The sequence below is a fragment of the Marmota marmota genome, unplaced genomic scaffold (genome assembly GCF_001458135.2).
Source record: "Marmota marmota marmota unplaced genomic scaffold, marMar, whole genome shotgun sequence".
In the NCBI taxonomy this organism is placed as follows: Eukaryota; Metazoa; Chordata; class Mammalia; order Rodentia; family Sciuridae; genus Marmota; species Marmota marmota.
This window is the reverse complement of record NW_026000026.1, coordinates 39,408,814-39,434,287: the sequence shown is the minus strand read 5'-3', so window position 1 is coordinate 39,434,287 and position 25,474 is coordinate 39,408,814. Positions and strand designations below refer to the sequence as shown.

At 35.0% G+C, this 25,474-nt stretch overlaps 1 protein-coding gene across 5 annotated transcripts in view; it reads right to left on the bottom strand.

Annotated features, from left to right (window-relative positions):
- Positions 1 to 25,474, bottom strand: part of Macrod2 (mono-ADP ribosylhydrolase 2) — a 1,954,610-nt gene that overhangs the window by 1,158,748 nt on the left and 770,388 nt on the right. The window lies entirely within an intron of this gene.

The following is a 25,474-nucleotide window of genomic DNA, read 5'->3' as shown; positions in this document are numbered from 1 at the left end:
ATACAAGAGGAAATGAGGGGAAAGGGAAAAATAATACAAGGGGGAGAAATGAAGGTCAGTAGAGGAGGTAGAGAGAGAAGAGGGGTGGGGAGGGGAGGGGAGGGGGGATAGTAGAGGATAGGAAAGGTAGCAGAACATGACAGTCACTAGTATGGCAATATGTAAATCAATGGATGTGTAATTGATGTGATTCTGCAATCTGTATATGGGCTAAAAATGGGAGTTCATAACCCACTTGAAGCAAAGTGTGAAAGATGATATATCAAGAAATTTGTAATGTTTTGAACAACCAACAATAAAAAAAATTAATAAAAAAAAATAAAATAAAAAAATAAAAATAGTGACTGGCACATGGCAGTGGCTCAGTAATGGCATCTATATTTTTCCTTCTTAGAACTGACTGTGTTTCAAGTAGTTACTTTGGTAGTCTTCAAAGAATCATACTTTTTTTTTTTTTAACATCCATGGGTAACCTCTCCTACTTGGACTCTTGCCTTTGCCACACAACTAGATTTGGTCAATGAGAAGTTAAGAGAAGCTTAAAAAGTACATGCACATTGGAACTCCCCATCTTCTTGGAATGCTCATCCTTAAGATGATTCCTCTTTAAACTCAGCTGCCCTTCTGTGAGAAGCACAACCTAGTCATGTGCAGAAGCTGCCTGAGAACAACTGGAATCACCAGTTACAGCAGCACTGACCTGCCAATCACGTGCATGAGAACATCATGGAAGTGGATCCTTTCAGCCTCTCCACTGGAGTCAGATATGTGGTGCAGAGATAAGCCATCCCCAATGAGTCCTATACAAACCCAGAATTGTAAATAAATATTTACTGCTATTTCAGGCCACTATATTTTGAGGTGATTTGTTAAAAATAGATAACCAGAAGTCCTAATCACTTTTTCAACGTCTGCTAACTGGTTACTGACTCCCAAGAATTCTGCAGTGTTTAAGGAAGCAACAGTGTTCAATACTGTCAGTATCCATGTATTTTCTGAGGACTCCAAAAATCTATAATTGTTAATGAATTCGGGATTATCTTTGAAAACTGACTAATGCTATGGCACTGATTCTTCTAGATGTTCTGAATAAATGAAACTTCCAGGCCAGTGATTATTATTTACACTTTAAACATTTTTACATAATTATTAGAAAAATTTATGTAAGTATTTAGTGTTGGTGTTTCCTTTTGCATGGCTAACCTTTTTCAGTGAAATCCTCCAAACTGTCAATACATCAAGTTTCTAAGTCATTTTACTCATATAATTCTGACAACAAGAATTTTGAATATCAGTACTTGAGTACTTTTAATTTAAGCATGTCTTAAAGTAACACAATCTGGAAACAGTGAAGTGGTACTGTTTCTCCTCTCATTCCTTAGTAAATAGGACAAAATCAAATTCTGGAGCAGCATTACATTCAACTACAATTCTAGAATTTCTATCCTTCATTTTAACCAGGTATGGCCATGTGAAATAATTCTAACCAATCAAATCTTAGCAGAAGTGATGTATGGAATTATAAAAGAGAAGACAACCATTTTGGTTTCCCACTTCCCTCTTGTAGCTTCCTTATGCCTATGATCCAGCAGCAATCTTGGATCATGAGGTGACCCTTCGGATGAAAGTCATATTCTAAGGATCTAGACCAAGGAGCTGAACAACAGTTTATCTACTCTAAAAGCTCTAAACATCCTATGTCTGCATCCATTTTACATGAAAATAAAAACACTACCTTCTACCCTGTTTAAGCCAGTATTATTTTAGAATTTCTGTTATTTGCAGATAAACTAAATCCTAATAAGTACAGGTAACATAAGTATTACTATGCATGGGGAGTGGAGATGAGAGGAGATGGAAGGGGGAGAGAGAGGGAGTGTGAGAAAGAAAGAATATTATTTGATTTTAGTCTCTCAAGTTTAAAATAAATCCAAGTAGAAACAAAACATTTCTGAAAACCAACAAATCATAAATATGGAGACGTTTGCTGCTGTAAAATTAATACAAATAATGTATAATCCAGCAAAAGCTCATACCTTTTTATTATAATGTTTTCATTTTCAAAGATGAACTACACAATAGAAAACACAGAAACATGGTAAGGCATAGAGAAACCATTTATCAATGTTGCATTTTGGTTTGGCTGTGCCATGAAAGTACACTTTGAGAAAGTCCAGCTAAAGAAGACTAAAGTACACACTTAAGATTATAAACTGAGTAAATTTGTTAAAAAAAATAATAGTACATTTTTAAAAATTATTGAATACATATTCTTTATAATAAACTACAACTTGGAAATAACACTGCTCTGGATAAGGAGATGGATACAATGGTGTTTCTGCACAGATGTATGTTAATAATCATCAAAAGCACCATCATAGCACATTTTTAAATTTTTCTCAGGAAAATTACAGTAATGTTATTAGTTTTTTTAAAATATTTTTTTTAGCTGTAGTTGGACACAATGTCTTTATTTTATTTTTATGTGGTGCTAAGGATCAAACCCAGTGCCTCTGCATGCTAGGCGAGCACTCTACCTCTGAGCCACAACTTAGCCCAAGGTTATTAGTTTTGTTCAATGATTAAAAATAATTTTATACTGAAATTATACTGAAATCTCAAGTTCAGGAACTGAAACTGTCTCCTGGTTGAGAGATTCTATTTTCAACAAAATATTCAGAAGTCTAAGTTAAACCAAAGTTTCACCTACTAGGAAATAGTCAATCTTTAATTGTTTTCCTAATGATCATTGTAAATATCAATTCAGAGAAGACTTTGACATCTCCAGGCCATGCAATGCCAAGACACAACTCCTGAAAGTGTCACAAGCTCAGAAATGAGTTGCCAAAAACTGTAGCTAAGAGAATGAGTGCAGTCCTATTGTGAATGAATGACAGAATATCTCCCATTTGGGAGAATAGTATGTAAATTGTATTTATCATGTGAAAAAAAGATTGCAATACTCTAAAATTTATTTTTAAATGAATACAAAATATAAATATCACTCTGAAATTATATTTGGGTGAGTGAATTTTCCTATTCCCTCCAGTATATGTTTTTAATTGGAGATATTTTCTTAAAATTTGAGGATACCCTCTGAGTTCATAGTTTTTTGTGTTTTTGTTTTAAACAGTTACCAATCTTGAGTGAATGTTATCTGATAGGTTTTCAATAGCTAGAATGCTAGCATTTTTCACCAAAGCTTAAAATGCTTGTACAATCTTTAAAATCAAAGGATAGGGGATTTAACATTCCCACCCCAAGTCCATAAGATTCTAAAGGAACAATAACTCTTTTAACCAAACATGATAGAAAATGGTCTTTTACAAGCTCTATGGGGCCAGGCATGGGTGGTGCCTATGCCTGTAATCCCAGTAGCTCAGGAACCTGAGACAGAAGAACAGCAAGTTCAAAGACAGCCTCAGCAATTCAGTGAAGCCCTAAGCAACTCAGGGAGAGTCTCTAAATAAAATACCAAAAAAAGGGCTGAGGATGTGGCTAAGTTGTTAAGCATCCCTGGATTTAGTCTCCAGTACCAAAAAAAAAAAAAAAAAAAAAAGATAGCTTTATGATACTCATACCTCAGGATGTATTTTGATAGATCTTGTTCTTGCCATTATATTTAAATATGAGATGCCAAACACCTGCTTTATAGACTGATGAACAAACATTTGAATCCTAAACTAAATATTAAACATCCATTTAAAAATATAAAACGAAATATTTTTTGTAAAAGGCCAATCCCAAAACACCACACAGTGACAAAAGCCTTACTAGACCAAGGTCTCTGGTCATGTAAGTATCCACTAGGCTTTACTCCCCAGTGCAGTGTGCCAGGCAAGCTAGGAATTGGCAGAGAGGCTCTTGGACAAACTCCTTCACACACGTAGCAGCTTACAGTGGTCTTGAGTATTATCCCTAAATTCCATATCATCACCCCAAATATAAAATAGAGCCATCTGAATCTTCCTCTTATCAATCTTTTTAATCTTCAAGAGCTTCGTTATTTTCCTATCCTGAGCAGTGAGTAAGGCTTACACAAAACAAAAGGAAAAGGAGGAATGTGGATAGTCAGCAAGAAAAGTTCCTCAGAGGAGTATTCTCTCTGACACACATGGTGGGAACACTGGCTTTCAACCTTGGCTACACAATGGAATCACCTGGGAGCTTTAAAAACTCCAGGTGCCCAGGTTGCACTTAAGGTCAATTAAATCAGCCTATCTGGGACTCAAATATCAGGACTTTTGGCAAGCTCTTCAGGTTATTCCAAACCCTCTGTCTGACCAATCTTTCCCCTAGTTACTAATGTTCTCTTGATGACCTTCCTACACATGTATATTTCCTCTAGTGAAATTGTGTGACTTGGCTATATTGTCTAATCTCTGACTGCCAGATTAAGATATTAAACCAATTATGCTCTTTTTATTGCTTTGAAAAAATGGAGTCATCATTTTATTTTAATTTGTTCAACTGCTAAAAGAATAATGTATTCCAGTGTCAATATGCCAAAACCAAATACATTTCATATGAAAGGCATTTATTTATGAGTCTTAGCAAGACTGGAAAACTGCCAATGCACATTTTCTAACAGACCTAGGAGGCTTAGCAGGTAGTAAGCTGAGCTGGCATGTAGGTCCCTATGTTAATGAAAACGCAGAAGTCTGGTTTCCTAACTGTTCATGATTGGGAAATTAGAGTTTACAGTTCCAAAGGCTTTCCATGCACCTCACGTCATCCAGGCATAATGAAAAACTGACACCTAAGTACCCAAGTATCATGTGAACACTGTGCAAATACTATACAGAGAGGAACGCAGCTTAACCAGATGGAGAACAAAAAACACAGCAGCACACAATGAATAAGTAAAATCCCTATGAATCAATTCACTGAGGCTTAATACCCTAAATCCTTAAACGAAGAAGAAGAAAAAAAAAGAATGCAACAGAAATCCATTTCACAGTATACCCAAGGGTGACTGATGTAACAAACTGGTTAATGACAATACAAGATTAAAATAAACACCAAATCCCACTATTCCTGGATTCATATTACTTAGATGAGAAGTTTAGGTATTCTAGAAAAGTCCATGTAATTACCCTGGTGATGAAATTATCTTTAGTTTAAATGGTTGTAACTGAGGCCCAACTCTCCTGACCTTGTAAGTTGAGTCACATGTGCAGTTGAAGATACCACAGTGGTTGTATCTTTATAAAAAGATCCCTTATCATTATAAAAGCAAAGAGAGTTGATAAAATAGGAGAAGAAAAATATTCCTTATCCCATCACCTTAAGATCCTAAGACAGCATCTCCTATCAGAATTAAAGGATAGGTTCCTGCAGATCTTTGGCCAGCAGATGGAAGTTAGCTTTCAGACGGGCAGACTTCTTAAATGATTTCAGAAGTGGTTTCTCCTAACACTTACCCCACTGTCTATACCTAAAACAGAAGCAACGCTATTGCTGTTTCCCTCCTACATTGCAAATTTACCTCCTAAGTATGCTTCAAAGTAATCCACTTCTCTCCACTTTCACCCACATGCTGCAATGATTATCATCAGAATTACTGATGCAGCTTTTTGGCACCTGTGTTTATTCATCTAGAATATGTCTACCACAACCCAGTCAGAAGGGTTTTTACAAAATGCACATTATGTCACCTCCATGGGCCTCCTGTGACCTCCAGGGTAGAAATGACATCAATATTCCCATAGCATGGCTCCTCTGGCCTCCATCTCCCCAGGTTCTGCCATCTCTCTGCTGTGCCCTATGAATTCAATGTCCTAGCCATACTGTCCTTTCAATGCTGGAATGGGGCCACTGGGTTTTCAGATATCCTCTTCCCTATGCCTGGAACACTTCTCTCCTCTCCCACCTCTCTTCCTTCTGCCTAGTCATTTTTAATTTGTAGTTTTTCCTCAAAAAAAACTTTCCTGATACCTGAAATCAGTGAAGTCCCTGGCTTTGGTCTCAATTACCACCTGAATTTCCCATCATAACAACCATCACCTGGTATGCTCTAATTTTCCCTACTATACTGGAAGGCAGGGGAGTTGTCTGTCTTGTTCATGGTGGTATGCACAGGACCTGTCTGGCTAGTCTATAATGGGCTTGCTAGATAATATTCAGTGAACTACTTGGACTTCCTCACATTGTACATTATCCATTATCATTTTGCAGTCACATCTTAGAACTTGACATACTCAGGTTAAATCTTTACTAACCTAGTTTTGTGATTTTTTTTGACAGGTTAATTAACCTCTCTGGACTTGTTTTATTAATATAAAATGAAGATGAAAATATGCCTTGCAGAACAGTTATCAGGCTTTAGAAATAAGGTATGTTGGTGACACACAAAAGGCATTCAGTAAAACTGCAGCCACTTCTATCATCTCTGAGGAAATCCAAGGAAAAGTAATGAAAATACTCTAAATAGCAGAACTATTTTGGATAATTTTCTCTGGATTAATATGTACACATCCTTAAAAATTACATGTATACTACAACTTTGTTAACATGGACTCCTTCAAAAAATGTGTGCTGGCCATCTTTTATGTGTATGGTATTCTTTTAGGTACTCTTTAGATTATGCTAGAATTTTGGCAAGCAGAGTCCCTATCTTCTCCTCTAGGAGGATCTGGAACACTCTCATGTTAGAACCTTAAAAAAAATCATCTGAATATTCCAGCAAGAAGTCAGAGTTACTAAAATACCTAGAATAGAAGATTAAAGTATTGCTAACACCTCCTTTTCTACACATACACATCTTCAACGAGTGAATATACAGATACCAGGGGGCCAAGACAGAGGCCCTAAATGCAAGACAAAGGGCCAGAGTCATTAAGACATTATGTACTTTCCCATAGATGGAGTAAATGATTCAACCTTCTGCATACTGCAAGGACTTCCCATGGCCCCTCACCTCTGCCCATTACCCTGTAAGAGCCTCAGTGATGATGATCTGTCATATTCTTCCTTGGTGTCTGTCTCCATGCCAAATAGTGGCTCCTCTCTGGGAAGATCAATAAACATGTGTAAGCGAATAAAAAAATGAATATGCAATTGAGAAATGATCCTTCCATCTCCCTTAGATGGGGATAGAATCAAAATAACTTACTGGATGGACATAAGCACACAGAAGGTGTGGCAGATGTTTTGGGTGGCCCACCTAGAGCTCCCAGCTGTTACCACTTCAGTGTGTTCCAGCTGACGTCCAACTACTAGCTCTCTCATTGCCTCAGAGCCTTTCTCTGAAGCCTGGAAAATTACTCTGCCATTTTGCAATGGCAAGATTTAAGTGCCAACAAAATCACATCTCTTCAAAACGTGTGGCACTCCGCCACTGACATGGGAGTTGATGTAAAAATATCCTACCTCCCTCACCCTTTGGGTGGGGTATCTATCTCCAAGACAAGTTTTTTTTTTTTTTTTTTTTAATCATTTCCAAGAATTCCTGCAGTTGCTTCCCCTTTCCTGTCACATTTCTCACTCTCCTATCATTATTTTCTGAACCTCCTGAATAAACTACTCACAAAGGAGTTCTGGACACAGAGACTGCTTAATTTTACCAAACTAAAGCAAAAAAAAAGGTATTTGAAGAATTCAGAAGTTCACACGTAGTCTAGCTAAGATAGCCCAAGAGAATCAGCAAGATCTTCTGCTTTCTAGTCAAAATCTTAAGAGTTCTAAGTAAAATTTTTATAAACTTGCATGTTTTATAATTTTCTAAATTATATATTCTCATATTGATAAGACAACTTAGCGAACACATCCTTCACGTGTAGTTTTTAACATTAGACATGTATGTATGAGTCGCAGGAGTAATAAGCATTGTGGAAATAAACAAACTGGTGAATCGGTCATAGGCAATATGTTCTTAATGAGAGCACTGGCACCCTGCCACAAATGTTTCCTCAAGCATAATTTCAAATGTGATATCACTCAAAAAAAAAAAAAGTGCAGTTTCAAAATAAAATGCTCTGACAGTTCTATTTGCTTAGCAACAAGTATATCAGTTAAGAATCCTAACATTAATTAGCACTCCCACATCAAGACTTCAAAACAAGAGGATGAAAGGAAAAACTGTAAATCAGCAGTTTAAAATTTAGAGATTTATGAAAAGCCAAGTTGTCTATGAATAACGTTTTGGAAATCATATTGCTTAGTGGTAAGCATTCAGTTAGGCATGTTCTTATAAAATGTTAGTATACACACTTTTAATGTTTCAGAAAATTTTTATTTAAGTGAGATTTCTTTTTATTCCATATAGCTAGTGCTATATCTTTCACTTTTCATACTACATTTATTTATTTTTTATCAGTTTACATAACTAAAATGTAAACAGTGTTTCATCAGAAGATATAACAGAATGATAGCTTTAGGGCCAGCACATCATATAATATAATTTAGCTCTATTATCCAATTTGACCAACTATTTTGCCTGAACATAGTCAATAATGAAAAGCACTTCAATCCCTCTCCTTGCTGAATCCTATCATAATTTTTCATTTCTACATTAATATTAGGTGAAAAAGGAATATTTACATTTATCTTTAAAAATACAGTTTATATGTTGTAATACACACATAAATATGAAATCTGCTCTATTCTATTGGAAGCTGAAGAAATTTAATGCATTTATATGTATTTTTACAGATAAAAACAGAGATATAGAGCAATCTGTATAGACTAAAAACAAATAAGCTTTAAGAGTTCTGTATTTAACAATTTTAATCCTGATACTCTTATGGATTTGGACCCCTGCTTTATGTTGGCTGACTCTAATTCATGCCAAACGTGCTATTAATTATTGACTTTTTAAACAACATTTTTGTTATGAGATTGAAAAAGATAATGCAGATGTTTGGAAACAGAGAAAATAAAGTGGGACAGGGTCTACAGGTTTCTCTTGTGTTCCACCTCTGGGAATTTAAGCCAGCAGACAATCTTCTTTCTTCTTCATCTATTTCTTTTTCCCTTTTGATAAGCTCTCCTTTCACCCCCGCCAACCTATCATCTTAACTTTACATACATTCATTGCCAAAGTTCTAAAAGTGATAGGAAACTGAGGCTTAATTTATTATTCATTTCATTTTCTACTCAATGCTTTTTAATGTGGGTTCTGCAGTTGGAAGCAGGAAAAAAAAATGTAATGTTCAGGAACATCTGATTGTACTAAGATGGCCCAAGTTATTTGGGAGCAACATCAGCAGCTAAATGACCTACTTTAAGTGCAACATTTAGACATAACAGTCAAGTAGAATGTGAAAATATTAACTTTTAAAGAACAATTCCTAACCTGTATTCAGTATCTTAAAAATTTGGCACTTTAGGTTGTTAATTTTAAGAGTTAAATGAAGAATCAACAGTATGTTTAGCAAACAGTGAATGATCAACAAATGCTATGATGTTAGATTTTTTTACAGGTATTATGGTTGAATGCTAAATTATACAAGAGGGAAACTTATTCAAAGAGTAACTCAACTACTATTTATCTATAAATTGAAAAACTGATCAGCATCTCTCAGAATGACATACCCATACCAATTTTATACTTGTACTGCTATAGAAGGAATTCGGATATTGAAAGATTAACATGTACATATACACAAACACATACATAAATGGTTTCAGGGAATGAATATAGTGATATTTATATTATGGTAAATATTAAATTTATGAACACTTCAGTGTCACTTGGAAACTTAGCTATCTATTCGGAAACAAATCTAGATGTAAGAAACCTAAAATAAATAAGTAAATAGATAAATAAACAAATAAATAAGCAGACATGCAAAATCCTAAATCAAAAAGCATCTACTTATGATTTTAGAAGATTTTTTTCTTCCCAAAGGCTCATTGCTGATTCCCTTTAAAATGTATACTCAATTATATAACTTGAAATAAGCCATCATGCAGAAACTTGACCTAGACACAATTTACACCAGCAAATTACACCTTTGCAGGGAATAAAAATTGTAGCTTACGTGTTTTTAAATATGTGACTCTTTTTTTTTTAAGATAAATACAGGATTCAGGAAGCTTTTCCTCTCAGCTTGAGTATACAATGTGTGTGGATTTTGCCCAGACCTATTTGAATGAAGGTCATCTATGGAAAGAGTTGCTACAAGGTCGCAAAGGTTGGAGGCTTGTGATATTGGGACTTACAATAAGAAATATATATTTGATCTTCAAATCTGGCACACAGCTTCTAAAACCCTTGGGAATCTCTGGAGTATCTTTTGTTTGCTTATGTTATAACTGGTGGCTAAGGCCACTAGACAGCTTCAGAATGGGGACTGGTCACAAAAAGATCAAGCCATGATGAGAAGACAGGGACCTTCAGCCTCACCCCTCAACCTGTGGGGAGGTGAGAAGGACTGAAAGTTGAATTGATCACCAGTCACCAATGATGGAATCAGTTATATCTGCATAATAAAGCCTCCATAAAAGCTAAGAAGAAAAAAAAGACAGAATTCAGATGAATTTGCATATTGCTGAACACAGAGGTTTCTGGAGTGTGGTACATACAGAGAATGTAGAAGTTTCACACTCCTGGAAACATTCTTGCTCTGTGCATCCCTTCTGACTGTTTCTTTTTGTCCTTTGTAATTAATGGGTAAGTGTGTTTCTAAGTTCTGTGAGCCATTTTAGCAAATTAAACAAACCTCAGGGAGTTGAGGGAACCTGAATTTATAGTCAGTTCATCAGAGGCACAGATCACAATCTGGAGCTTGTGATTAACATTGGAAGTGGGGCAGGGGAGGGCAGTCTGTGGGACTGAGCCCTTAACCTGTGAGATCTAACTTCAGGTATACAATGTCAGAATCAAATTGAACTATTGGACACCCAGTTGATGTCAGCTAGCAAACTGATTGCTTAATGTCTGGAGAGAAACTCCCATACATCTGGTGTCACAAGTATTATGTTGAGTCGTGGAGAGAAGAGTAGCTTCAGACACAGAGTATCATTGTATATAAATCATTGTCATTTTTATGGCCATTTCTACCCAAAGGCATGCTAGATGTTCATAGGAAATAAGACTTCCCAAGAAGTCTTAACAGCAATCTTTTACTGAGTCCCTATTATATACTAGTCACTATTTCTAATGTTTTACTTACATTAACTCATTGAATTCTTACAATGACCCTACTCTAGACAAAAGGGAACTAAAACATGAGATATCAGCTGATGTCTCCAAGATCACACAGAGAGAAAGTGTTAGTTCCAGGATCCGAGCATTAGTGAAAACCTGAACAAGGAGACAATCTGAAAATCTTACCTTTGTGAATTGGGTAGCAATAATTTGCTAGGGAATACTGTTTTGTTTTCCTGGTAAGCCATTGCACTATAAATCCCAAGAGGAAAAAAAAAAGGAAATGTTTAGAAGATTACTCTTCTTAGATGTGTAAAACTCAAAAATGTGAAAACTGATGGGCCTTATTCATCCACAATGGGTGGCATCATAGCACAGTGTTCAAGAGTATGAACTCTAAGATCAGAGGCTTAGATTGAATCCTGGTTCTGTTACTTCTTACCTGTGTTATATCTGGAAAATTATTTAACCTTTCTGAGCTTCACTAATTTTTTAAGTGAATTTGGGTAATATACACATAGCTTTTAGCAAATATGATTAGTACGATCATTCAAGTATCCAATGTTTAATATGAATAGAAAGACTACTTTGAATATGGTATCTCATTGGTAATCCATACAGCTGAATTTTTCTAGTCTTAAATGCCAAGATTTATAGGGGGAAAAAAGTAAAACATGAAAAATGGAAAAGTTAACATGTAGTGAAGTCACTACTGGAACATAGGAGGAATTATCTCTAATCAAAGATTAATGCAGGCTAGTGTTGTGGCTCAGCGGTAGAGTACTCACCTAGCACATGCGAAGCCCTGGGTTCAATACTCAAGACCTCATATAAATAAATACATAAAATAAAGGTATTCTGTCCAACTACAACTAAAATAATAAATAAATAAATATTTGAAAAATAAATGATTAATGGAACTGTATTTTAAAGTACAAGCCAGGACTACCAGAAAACAGGTGGAAAACTTTTTTTTTTTTTTAATAGAACTATTAAGGAACCAAAATGTTGGGCAACCATTACACTACAGGAAGTAGAATTTTCTTAAGGGAAGCTTCATATTTCCTTTTGAGAATGTGATAGAAATTAAGACACTCTCCCCTGAAAAGGCATAACTAAATGCTCACAAGATTTCAAGGGATTTGTGACCCACTGAGGCTCATCTAAAAAGCTGATAGAGATCCATAAACAACTTAAGAACTGGGGTTTTCAGTGTAGGAACTCATTGTTGAGGTACCAGAATTTATATCTTTATTACTTATTATCAACACTTATACCAACACATACACACACACACACACACACACACACACACACACATACACATCTCATTTGTAATACCTTTTTGAAAAAGCACTGGGAAAAAAAGTTAGGAAAGATTAACATAGGCTGGGGTTGTTACTCAGTAGTAGAGTGTTTGCCTAGCATATGTGAGGCATTGAGTTCGATCCCTGGCATCACAAAAAAATAAACAAATAAAATAAAGGTATAGAAAAAAAAAATATTAACATGGTCACAGTCATGAGTGACCATGACAGAGGTAGATTTCATGGTTGCTCATATTGGTGACAGAAACATTTTCACTCTGAAGTTCAAAATTTATGATATGAATTAATGTTCACAGACTCAAAAAAAGTCCAATTTTTGCCTTTGCTTAGCCATTGAACAGAAAAATGTAACTTTATTAATATTGAAGCTAATTTATTTAAATCATTTAACCATTTACTTCCCAAGTGAAAGTAAGAGTTAGACATTAAACTGAATAAATGTCAAATTAGAGGATGATAAAATATACAGTAAAATATTTCCATAAATTCTGAGTTAAGTGTGACTTAATTTATGAATAATCATCTTAACCTAAGCATATAAAAATTCCAAAGGGCAAGGAGAGTAGGAAAGACTGGTGATTCATCTGTAAGTTCCTTGCTGTGCCATCTTTTTTAAAATGCCAATATATTTCACTTTCAGAAACCCTGTATTTTTCTTCAGTTCTGTGCTGCTAATAATTAATTCATTTTGCTTACACTGCAGCCAGCTTCAAATCATGGTCTCCATTTCTTGGTAATAGATTCTGCCACAGGCAATATGCTGTGCCATAACCTCAATTACAACTTACAGGGGAGAAGACTGCACTTGTTTTCTGCCGGAGCTGCTATTTTGTCTTAAATGAAATTGTATGTGGGTGATGGGGAGTGTCACTGTAGTAGGAACTCGTGAGTCCCAAACCATACTGGACGTATGTAAAAATTCATTTTAACTCAGGGTCTAAGGAGAAAAGCTCCATTGACATTAAGCAGGTGGTGAAAGATGACTAACAAAATTCAATTAAAGTAGAACACAAGCAGCAGAATCAACTCTAATATCATTAAAAGTGCAAAATTCTGACTGAAAAACCTTCAACAAATAATAACAAACTGTAAAACCAGTTATTTCTTTTGACATCACAAGGTTTGTGAACGTGTGTGTGTATGTGTGTGTGTGTGTATGTTTGAAAGAGAAAACAGATACAAAAGCAGAGATGGAGGGACAGACATAGAGAGACATGCACAGAAATATGCATTTGTAATACAAATTTACAAGAATATCAGATGGGACAATTATTATCTTGTCATCATTATTTACTTTATAAAAACTGTATTTGTTACATACTTTTTATTTTAAAAACACTGTTATAATTTACATTTCTATTAACAGAATATGTAATAGATTTGAGTCCAAATTAAATGACATAACAGGTATATGTGACAAAAGGTACAAGCCTATCTATTAATGGCATCTGCTAGGAGAGTGATGCTTTTAATAACTTTTTTTTTCTTCTGAACTTCTGAAGTTATATAACAGGAGATAATACTTTTACGATGGCAATAAGATGACCCATAACTTTTAAGTCTTCCTTAATGGAAGTTTTTAACTATAAATGGGAGACTTTGTAACTGTAAAGATGTCCAGAAATGTAAGGAAATGATATCTAAATCTTTTCACTCAAATTTTTACATCAGAACTCTCCCACTTGTGATCTTGATTCCCATCTTCTATGGTTAGAAACAGTTTGTGTAGGAAGAACAAGTGCTAATATGATCATGTACTAAAAGGGAACTTGGGGACATACCATCTCAGGATTCTATACTAAAGCCATTCGGTTTGAAGTATATGACATCATGGTTGATGGCAGGCTGACATTCCCTTCTCAGCCACTTCTATGCACCATAGTTCAGAGAGATATATATAATTAATCTTTCTCTATTCTGCATGACTCTAGAATGTAATTATGTTAAGTCTCAAGGACATGGATATTGACCCACTGTAGTCTTGGTGGGCAAAACTTAGAAGTTGCTAAGATTTCATCTTTTGGAAAATCCAAGGGCAAACAATTCAACAAATAGGGTTGGGAACTGTAAAAAGAAAACACAAGAATGTTCTGTGATAATCAGTTGTCTCAATTTCAGTTTCTGCCTTTTACTTTCCTTTTTCATACAACAGTAGAGTGGCTTTTACAGATCACCAAGACCTATTAACATTATCACAGAGGAGGCCCAAACAGTAGCCATTGTACAGTAGCAGCCTGCATAGCCAACTGGATTATTGGTAAGCATCTGTGGAAACCACCTCCCCAACCATAAATATGCTTGTTTTTTTCTGATGGGAGGTATTTTAGAAATATGCATTAGAAAATGGTCAGCATATATTATGATTTTAGTTAATTCTGTATGAAGAACTCCTGGTGTGAGAATATGCAAAACAAACATTACTGAAAGAGGTCTTAAAACATTTTTGGAGAAAAACGTTAACTTTAAAATTTTTGACTGGCTTATGAATATACAAAGTTTGTACAAATGAATACATAAAATCTGTACTTTGACCAGATGTTATATGGACAAATTGGCTCAGCACCAAGGTACATAGAACTAAAGAAACCAAATCCTTGGGGCATTTTACAAAGAAAAAGTAGAAAAAGTGGAGAAAAGCACCAATCTGTGTGAAGTGGCATGCTCTCAGTGTTGGTGGGCATAGGAAAGGTGGCTTATCATAGCTCAACAACACCAAGTAACTTATTACAATGATTATCTCAACTCATTCTTGGGGAAAAAAAAATCCCAATTATGGAAAAGTTTTCCGCCAGCATCCTTGTTCCTCATTTTAAAAAGAGTTGTAATTATATCCTCCTGCCTCCTATCATTTTGAGGTTAGAGTTTAAGGAGAATTTTAAAACTATGTGCTAAAAAATTCCCTGTATATAAACACAGCATAAAGAGAAAAGTCACATGTGTGATGTCAAGCTAAATTATCGGTGAAACAATGGAGGACTGTAACCATTTGTGTCCACGTGCATTGACTGTTGTGGCAGATTTAATTAGTAAAATCAGTCAAGTTCACCATACAAGCTGTGTCAAATCAAACCAGCACAAACTGCATCTGTTAGCAGAGCACTCCAACTAAATAAACTAGGATTATTGCAATTCAAGACAACTCTGAATTGGTAAATAATCCCATGGTATGACTACCCTACAAATGAAGTTATAAAGATATTTCTGTCCTTCAGAGAGAAAGGAGAAGACAAGTTTCCTAAAGTATTCAGCAAAACTCTTATTATATCCTGAAAGGACTTGTTTTAATTAATCAGGAGAATCCCCTAACTGGTTGCATTTCCAGGCAAAATTTCCCAATGGAAACTTTTTATGCAAGAAGATATTCCAGTGCTTCCTAAATTGCAATGTATAGCCTAATTTAATCAGATAGATTATATTTGAACAGTTGGGTTATTCAATATATTGTTTTCAAAGAAAAATGACAGAAATAAAGTTTGTTAGGCAATGATTTCCACCTGTAAAATCTAGGCAAGTTCCATCTATTATTCCGTCTAAAATCATCAATGTAATTTTAATAAAAATTTCATTAAAACAAGGTTTTTTAACACACTGTATACTCTAAGGTATCTTTAATTTGGGGAACACCAATCTGAGTAAATTTTTTTTAGAAATAGAGTTTCTTTTGCACTAGTAGATGTAATTGATTTACTTTTAAAGTTTTATGAAATTTTCTTGCCTTTTTTCACAAGACAACTCATTTACCTAAAATGGAACAGGAAAGGAAAACCTTAAGACATGGGAATCAAGAACCCATTAAGGCACCTTCCTCCTATTTTGTCTTTGGATGCCTCAGAAAAGGTGGTCATGATAGAATGCCTGTCTGAACTGTCAGCTTGACTAAGTACAAATCTAAAGCTTTCCATATTGGCATTTAATCTTTTATTTAGTCAAGGAAATGTGAAATCACCATTTTTAAAACTGCCAAGAGAAATTGGGGGAGAAAAGTGTTATCTTTCTTCAGGTCCCAGAAAAACATTACAAGATAATAGGAAGACAAGACTATTTCTTCCATTAACCCCTTGACCCTGTAAGTTAATGGCTTTTTGTTGCAAATATATCAACAAACAGGGCCCCAAGTGAGATTTTAACCCAGGGAGTGAAGCCTCTACGATTATATTGAAAAGAGTCCCTGTGCTGGATACCGTTACTTAATATACTTAATGTAAGAGCCAATCTGTCCCAGAAGCTGTGGGGGGAACATAGCTACTGACTCCTCAGAGCGACTTCTAAGGAAGCACACTTAGACCTCTAAGTTCTTATTTGAAACTTAAACACACTACAGGTGCTGCCACGACCAGTTTTGCCTTTATTCAAAGATATCACCCTCTTGCACAACAAAGAGATATTTTCCTTGTCAATGCAACACTCAGTATCTTCTATGTCAAGGTTAAAGTTGAGTTGAAAAGACTTTGTAATATGAATTTAAGCAATTTCCTAAAAGAAAACACATTATAATTTTCACAAACTATCCAATTTATATGCTGTAGCTACTGTTTAAGAGGGTCACAGTGACAATCAAAATTACTATCACTTCTTTTTAATATTAGGATTGTGTGGGGATTTCCCAAATTAAAATGTTAATAAGGAAGTGCCTCATCAAGTTGATTTGGGATACAAGAGAAAAATGACTTAATTTCTTCAAAATCAAAATCTCATCAGAAGTATATTTATACAAATGAGATATCTTTACAGGATAAAACAATATTAAGTTATTATATTATTATGATTTGTAATTTTAGGAAGGCCTCTTTACCAACTTCCTTTGGATAAATTTCTGAAAGAGAACATATTATGATGAAGAGCATGAAAGATCTCTGTATATACCACTAAATTAACTGTTAAATCTTAATATATATTCAACATATATATATATCAAATATTTCAATATACTGTTAAATTCTACTCCAAAAAAATCTATCCCAATATAAATTTTATCATAACTGAGTCATAGAATATAAAAATGACAGCTTTTAGCAAGAATATTTAATTAAAGTCACAAAAATTTAATAGAGTAAAAACAGAATACTTATGTGTGTCATTATAGAAAATTATAGACACCTTTTCACATTTATGCTGCTGTGAAACATGCATCAAACTGAGACAAACAATTCTTGAAAGGTATGATTGGATTTATCAGAAAGAAACCAAAATCAGTTTACTTTCAAAATTATAAATTACACTTGGATTAGCATGACTAATACTCATGTGTGACTATAATATATTAAGTACCAATGAAATATGAATAGCAGTTACTATTAAACTAACTCAATTCTTATGATTTGACTTAAAAATACAGCAATAAGGCAATGAAGATCAATTATATAACCTTCAAACACCCATGTGATATAAATAAGTATTCTTTTTTTTAGCAGAGACTTCAGTTATAAATAGAAAAACAATGATCTTCCCAAAGTGGAATTGTACTTCAAAATTATTGAGATAAATTTACATTGAGAAATTATAGAAAAATTGAATTTAACATAGGAGATAAAACAGACTCATGCCCAGTGTGTTTAATGTTTACCACAAATCTGTATCTAAACCACCATTTCATAATATCTTTCTACTAAATTCACGTAAGTGAAATAAAGTTTGAGTGGGTTTTTCAAGCTACTAATTACAATTACAAACAGTAACAATAAATGCTGTAGAACATATAAAAAATAATTATTTTTCCATAGAGCTCCATAGTCTGACATTATTAATGACATGCCAATCTACATATAGTAAGTTAATAGGAAGTCAAAAAAAATGTACTGACCTTTACACACAAGTACGGTCCTATTAACTCAGTAGAATATGAACTTTAAGTTTTTTTTTTTTTTTTTTTCAGGCTTGGTAGTATGATGCAATTACAATTTTTATATAGTCCTCTCAAGATCATTCATTCATTCATTGAACAAATGCCTACTGAGTAGTCTCATGCTAGTGGTATTAAGTGCTAGGAATATATGGCAAATAAAAGCAGGTACAATCCACTTCCCTTGTGGAATTTATATTCTGCAGTTAGAAAGGGATATTAATCAACTTTCTTCACAGCACTTACCATAGCACGTGGATAAACATCTATAGCTGTAAGTGCTCTGAAGAAAAGATGGAAAAAACCTGGGTTTGGTAATGGTTTCATGAGGAAGTGCCATTTGAGTAGGAAGCTCTGAGGTTGAAGGGACTTGATGTAGCCAAAAAAAAAAAAAAAAGAAAGGAAAAGAAAGAAGGTGAGTATGACTGAAGGGGGCGGTGGGGGCAGAAAGCTATAAACTGAGGCACAAGAAAGCTGCAGAGCCTCGTCAAGCAAGATTGTTAAGCATTTGGGCCATTATACCAATGACAAGAGCAGGTCACAGAAAGGTAATAAACAGGAATGATATGCTCACATCTGGATTTTGAAAATGGCATACTTTCTGTGATCAGAAGAATGTGTTGAAATCAATATATGGAGGCCACTTAGAATGGTATTACAGTAGTGTAGGTGAGTGTGGATGGTATTTTGGGCATGGAAGCTGACAAGACAATATGGACGGAAGAAGATGCAACAGGTAAAATGGACAGATCACAGTAATGGGCTGAGCATGGTAGAAGGAAAAGTGAGGAATTCAAGATTTAAGCTTGATATCCATGATGGTACCATTCATTGTGATAAAGAACAATGGAGGAGGAATAAGCATGTAGAGAAAAATCATGAGTTTGTCTCAGACATTTAAGATCTGAAATAGCTAAGAGAAGAGTGTTGAGAAAACTGTAGTCTATGTTGAGATAAATTTGAAAGGTACCAGCTTGGATTCGGGGGACAAGTAACATTAGGAGGTTGTTATGGTTTGGACCTTAAATGCCCACCATGGTCCATGTGCTAAAGGTTTGATCAACAGTCTGTGCACTTTGAGGAGGTGGGACCCAGTTGAAGGAAGTTAGATCACTGGGAGCATGTTCTTGAAGAGGATGTTGGAGATCTAGTCCCTTCCTCTCTCTTTTCGCTTCCCGACTGCCATGCAATGAGCAGCCTCCTTCACCATAACTCCTGCCACCATGATGTTAAGCTTCACCAAAGTGATGGGGCCAAGCAACTATGGACTGAAATCTCTGAAATTGTGTGTAAATAAACCTTTCTTCTTTTTTAATATGTTTATCACAGTTATTTTTTTCATAGCAGTAGAACACTAACACAGATGCCCCTTTGAAAAATTTAGAACTGGATTTACAGTAAATAAATGGTTACAAGTTCTTAAGACTTTTACATAAAAATATACATTAATGACGTGTGTATTTCATAGCTCCACATGGCAAAGCATAACCATGTATGTAAGAATACAGAGAACAAATTTCTGCACTCATAAATTCAGCATTCACAGTGTATAACAGGATAGCAATGCCTTTGCCATTAAAAAAATAAAGCATAGTTAAGAAAAAAATGAAAAAAAGGAAATGTTATCTTCTTTTCAACTAAAATGGCAAATTCAGCTTGCCCTCCAATAAGAAAGTAATTGAATAACATACACAGACATTAGATATTCTGCTGTAAAGTATCCCTGAATAAGTAAACTTATTTCACTTTTTAGTTCTAGTAATTTATATTGACATTGAATAAAGAGGAAACTCTATAAAGAACATTACTCTAATATTCTGGAAAAAAATCTGTTTATTCAGATGAAACAGTGCTTGCTTTTCCTACACTGGTTACTACTAGTTTCCCCAGCCCGATTGCACTAAAACGATTCTTAGCTATCATTTTCAGTGAGTGCCCAACAGAGAAAAAGATTAAACAGGAGGATAGCATTCTTGTTATCATGCTGGATCAATTTTCAGTTATGGATTCCAATCACAGAGAAGGCAGAAAACCTTTCAGAGCCACTTACATCAAATATTATCCACTAACTGAAAATGTGATAAGTCAGCAGACAGTTCTTCCTCAGACTTGACAAAAAATTGTGGCGATTATTATTCCTTCCTATCAACCACCTGAGGCTCATAAAAACCTGAATATATATAGGCTCATAAAACTACCCATGACATGAAATTGTTCATGTCAAGGTCAATGTGAACCTCCATGTGGTCGAATCCAATGGACACTTCTATCTCTTGATCTTCTTGGACTTCTCTGCAAGCTCGCTTGGCTCCTACAAGATACAGTTTGCTCCTTTATTCATTCCACACACCGCTTCCTTGGCTCTCATAAGATTCAACTCCTGCTTTTCTTCCCACTTCCCAGCTCCATTTAGTTGCTCCTCCTACTCCCCCAGTCTTTAAAATGCAGGATGTTCTCTCTATATATTATCTCCCCAAGTGAATACTTCCTGACACACAGCTTTATATTCCACGGGATGATTTTACAAAACATTGACAAAAAAAAAACACTGATTTTTAATCACTGGATTTTATTTCTATTATTTCCAAACTTTGCTATTCAATTGCCTCTTTGATATCTACACTTGAATATCTTAAAGATGTCTAAAACTTCCTGTGGTCTAAAATGAGATTCACTTTTCTTCTTTCCCATTTAAGTATTCCTATTATTTCCACAATAATATGAACATCCACTAAGCTGCTTAATCTAATCCACAGGCGGCACAATGGTTCCTCTCTCCACTGCCCTTTTCCCATCCACCCTCATAATCAGGTCATTAGCTAGTTCTTCCAGGTTCAATTTCAAAGCACACCTCAAACCATCACCATCTCTTGCCTAGATCTTGGCTTCTTCTCCTAGTGTTCTCTTTGTTTCCATTTTAACCTCTTAGAATTCACTCTCTGCAGTTACCAGAATGTCCCTTAAAACCCACTCTGCTGACTCCCATACTTGTAATATGTTCAATTCCATTTTTGTTGCAACAAAAGCCTAACTGCTTATGGTGCCCTCTAGGTCCTTCGTGGTCTGGCACCAACTACCCCTTCAAACTCATCCTCTTCTCTCTGTGCACTAGCTATAGTATCTTGTAAGGTGCTACCTTGAAAGAGACAGGTTATTTGCTACTTATCATCTTGCCAATTCCTCAGTTTACAATGCCTTTCACAAAACCACCACTTCCTCTTCACCCTTCAAATAGCATCCCAAATATCATCTCAAAGACTTACATGATGACACAAACACTCTCAAAAATAACCCAGCTTCTTTTGCATTGGTAACTTTCACATTGTTTCTGGGTTTATTTGGTCATTGCCTTTCTTATCATCTCTAGTAGAAAATGTGCTCCCTACATGCCTAGACTTTGCAGGTCCTGTTTATTCATTCTTCAGTGTGTGGCACTTAAGAGATACTAGTAAATATTTGTTAAATCTGTTGAACTTAGAAATGCTATAAACAGTCCTTCATGTACATTAGAAGAAATTCTAAAATGTTTAATAAATACAAAATGTGTACATATTTTACCAATATTTAGCTTCTGCATCTTCTTACAGAGGTGTTGTCACTTTCTAGTAATTTCTGTTGAAACCAAAGCAAGCAGAGGATATATTCCTTTTAATACTTCTTCAGTAACTTTGTCAATGTTCTGTAAAATATTCCACAGAATGATTTTACAAAAAACATTGACAAAAACACTGATTTTTATCACTGGATTTTATTTCTATTATTTCCAAACTTCGCTATTCAATTGCCTCATAATAAATTTTCTAACAGTAATGGACATACATCTAACCCAATTTATCAAGTTTCTATTAATAGCCATTGGAGTTAATAAAAAAGGTCTCCCATATTCAGGTATTTTCCCTGTTGTTACCAACAGAATTGTATGAAGATTTAAAAAAAATAATAAAGGAATAACAACATAACTTCCTTCTCTATTGAGAAGACAGTCTTCAAAGATTATTTTAATATGTAAGAAAAGCCATAGCTATTTACAAAGGAAATTCAAATCTGAGATTTTGAATATAGAACCACAAATATTTACTTAAAACATTCATTTGGACTTGGTTCTTCTCGAAAGTGAACGTATTCCAGTAAGCCAAAGGAGTCAGTGAGTTCCCAAGTCTTTGGGGAAGAAGCAGATTTTCATCTCACAAATCAAGGCATGAAGTTGCTGTTAATGCAAGCTTATGCCACTTTGTAAGCCATTCTCTCTCAGGCCCTTCCCCATTCTTCTAGTCCTCTGCTCTCTGATGCCTGAGCTGGGACTGTGAAGCTAGATCTCTTTAGAGCTGGCTTCTTGCTAGGTTCTGCCAACAGGGGCACCAGAAGAAAAGAGGCAGCAAGAGGGGAGAAAAAATGGCACCTTCCTTCTCTGCTCATCATTTCTTTCAATGTAGCCCCAGCCATACCTCTTCAGCCCAGCAGCACAGCTGGCCTCAACTGCTATTTCATATTTGTGGCATTCCCAGTATAAGGTTCACAGTAGCCCTGAGAGGTACCAGTGTGAAGAGGACAGTTCCACAGAAAGACCCTGCTGCAGCCGGTGAGTTTTCAGCACTAGCTGAATGGAAATCTAAGCCTAAATTTTGTTAAGTCCTTTCTTTGTCGGGGCTTGATAAGCCTGACCTCCTCAACTGTTTCCTTATCCTTGGGATTACAGTTACTGCACAGTTCTCTTTTTGCCTTTATAGCTGTCCAACAGATGTATAATCAGTTTCCTATATTAGCCTTTTTCAACTGAAGCAACTACTAAGGATTCCCATTTCCTGAATGGACCTTGGCTGACACAACTGAGACACAGAACTAAAAGGAGAAATGAGCCAGAAAATATGTTGGAGGGGACAAAATTTAAAAAGTATATTTTATGAGTAATTTGGAGATTTTTCACATTAGGCATCTCATGCATTATACTACCAAAATGTAAACTCCTTTGAGGATGCAGGCTGGGTCTTCTTAATACCACCACACTGCTGAGAACCATTATTTATTCTGCTGCTGTGCTTTTACTGAGGACTGTACAAGGTAATGTCTAATTTCTAATTCATACAATAGCCTAACACAATAGCTATTATTTCCCCTTTACACAAACATATACATATATACATCCATGTAAAGAGAAGATAGAATAGGAGATAAAAACCAAAAGTCATGAAATGAATAATTGACTAAGTAAAAATCTCAACCCAAGTCTTTAGGACTCCAAGACTTACTCTGCATTAGAATTCTCTCTCTATTAGATTCTATCTTTCTGTAGTAAGCTAGAACAGTGTGCAAATAGGTGCTCAATAAATGTTTGTCGTGTGAATGACTAAATAAATACTTTTTTTCAAAACTAAAATAACTTTTCTTTGGTAGTTTTGTGATATGAGCATCTGTAAATAAAACTGGTTAACATTTCTGTTCCAAAGGTAGCACAACTTTGTGGCTACAATTTAGTGATTCTGCTATTTTAATAAAGAAGGAACCCATTTGCTGACCAGAACAACAGTGAGGGGGAAAATCAAATTGAACCAACTTGGTAAACAGAATTTCCTATATGAGTATAAATCCAGGTTGCTATTCCTACTCAGAGGATGGGATTATCAGAGTTCAAGGTGACAGCCCAGGTCCTCATTACACACTGGGTAATCAAAGTGTTTGGAGGTGCAGGTGTTTTGCCCTAATGACTCTATAGAGCTGTGATATCAGTTGAAAAAAAATCTGTTAATGTGTTTGATTCTTTCTTTTGACAGAAAAGCTTTCTCTTGTGAACAAGAGAATTTTGGCAGATCACCAAAAGATTTTTCATATCCAGATAAACAGTTTAATCTTTGAAGACTATTTTTAACCAGTATTCAGTCCAAAATAATGAATGCAATTAAATCTTCAAACCTATCACTGACAATGAAGTGTGGGGATAGGTTTATTATAATCCAGTAGGAGAGAAAAGAATGTAGGGGAAAAATGAAGTGTTTTGTATTGAAAGGTGTGTGTGTGTGTCCACAAATAATACAGACCAATTTAGAGCTATTTTAATTGTTTTATGTACACTGTTAACATAGAATGATTATATTGATCCAATGTTCTAATGAATTGCTGACTGCCATTCCATAAAGAATAATTTCTTGGATTAAATCTCAAAGTATGATACATGATATGATGCAGGATTTACAATGCATTTTTTTTCATTAAAAAACTGTACCCTTAAGAGTTATAAAATAACAATTCTAAAATTCTAAACATTGTATAAATCTAAGATAAAAAGTTCTTAATGCTGGAAGATACAGAATTTTTGTAAGAGATATCAAAAGATTTTACAAATTTAGTGTCAACAGTGTACTGTCAATTGATTACCATTAAGATTTCACAATCAGAGAATACTCTAACTTGAAATACCTACCAAGTAAACATATATACCACATATAATTTACATACACTTATGCTATATATACAAACAAAATATAAACAAATATAAATGAAGTCATTTATACATCATTTATGTATTTTTTAAAGTTTTTTAATTATAGTTGGACACAATATTTTTATTTTGTTTATTTATTTTTATGTGGTGCTGAGGATCGAACCCAGTGCCTTACATGTGCAAGGCTGAGCCACAATCCCAGCCCCCATTTATGTACTTTTTGAAAGGCTTTATTATAACCCACAAAGATTAGTTTATAATTATGTATATAAATTTATTCAGTATGTAGTGAATTTAAGATGCTAAAGAGCGTCCTGTGGAACCTGAAGAGATGGTGGAAATAATAAAGAGATTCAAGAGTTTTTGATTCATGTCATAGCTCAGCATTTCATAACTCAAATATTTTATAGTCCATCTTGTACATTCCTTCATGTTTCACATGAATAAACTGAGACCCAGAGAAAAACGTACATATCCTGATAAGACCACAGGTAAAACTAGAGGCAGTGACCAGGTCTCCTGATACTAATAGCTATGTTTTTAATCCCCCAATTCCATCCTGGGTCTTAGTTTTCTCAACTGGAAAATTGGAATAATAATTCCTCCATAAACCTCACATCTTTTGTAAGGATCCAAAAAAATGTGCTCATGAAAGTACCTCCCAAACCATGAAGCACACTATAGACATAGAGATCCTCAGAGTACTGATATGATACACATCAGTCCTGCAGTACACATTGAGGCCCAAGATTCAAACCCAAATATTTGGGTGCATGATT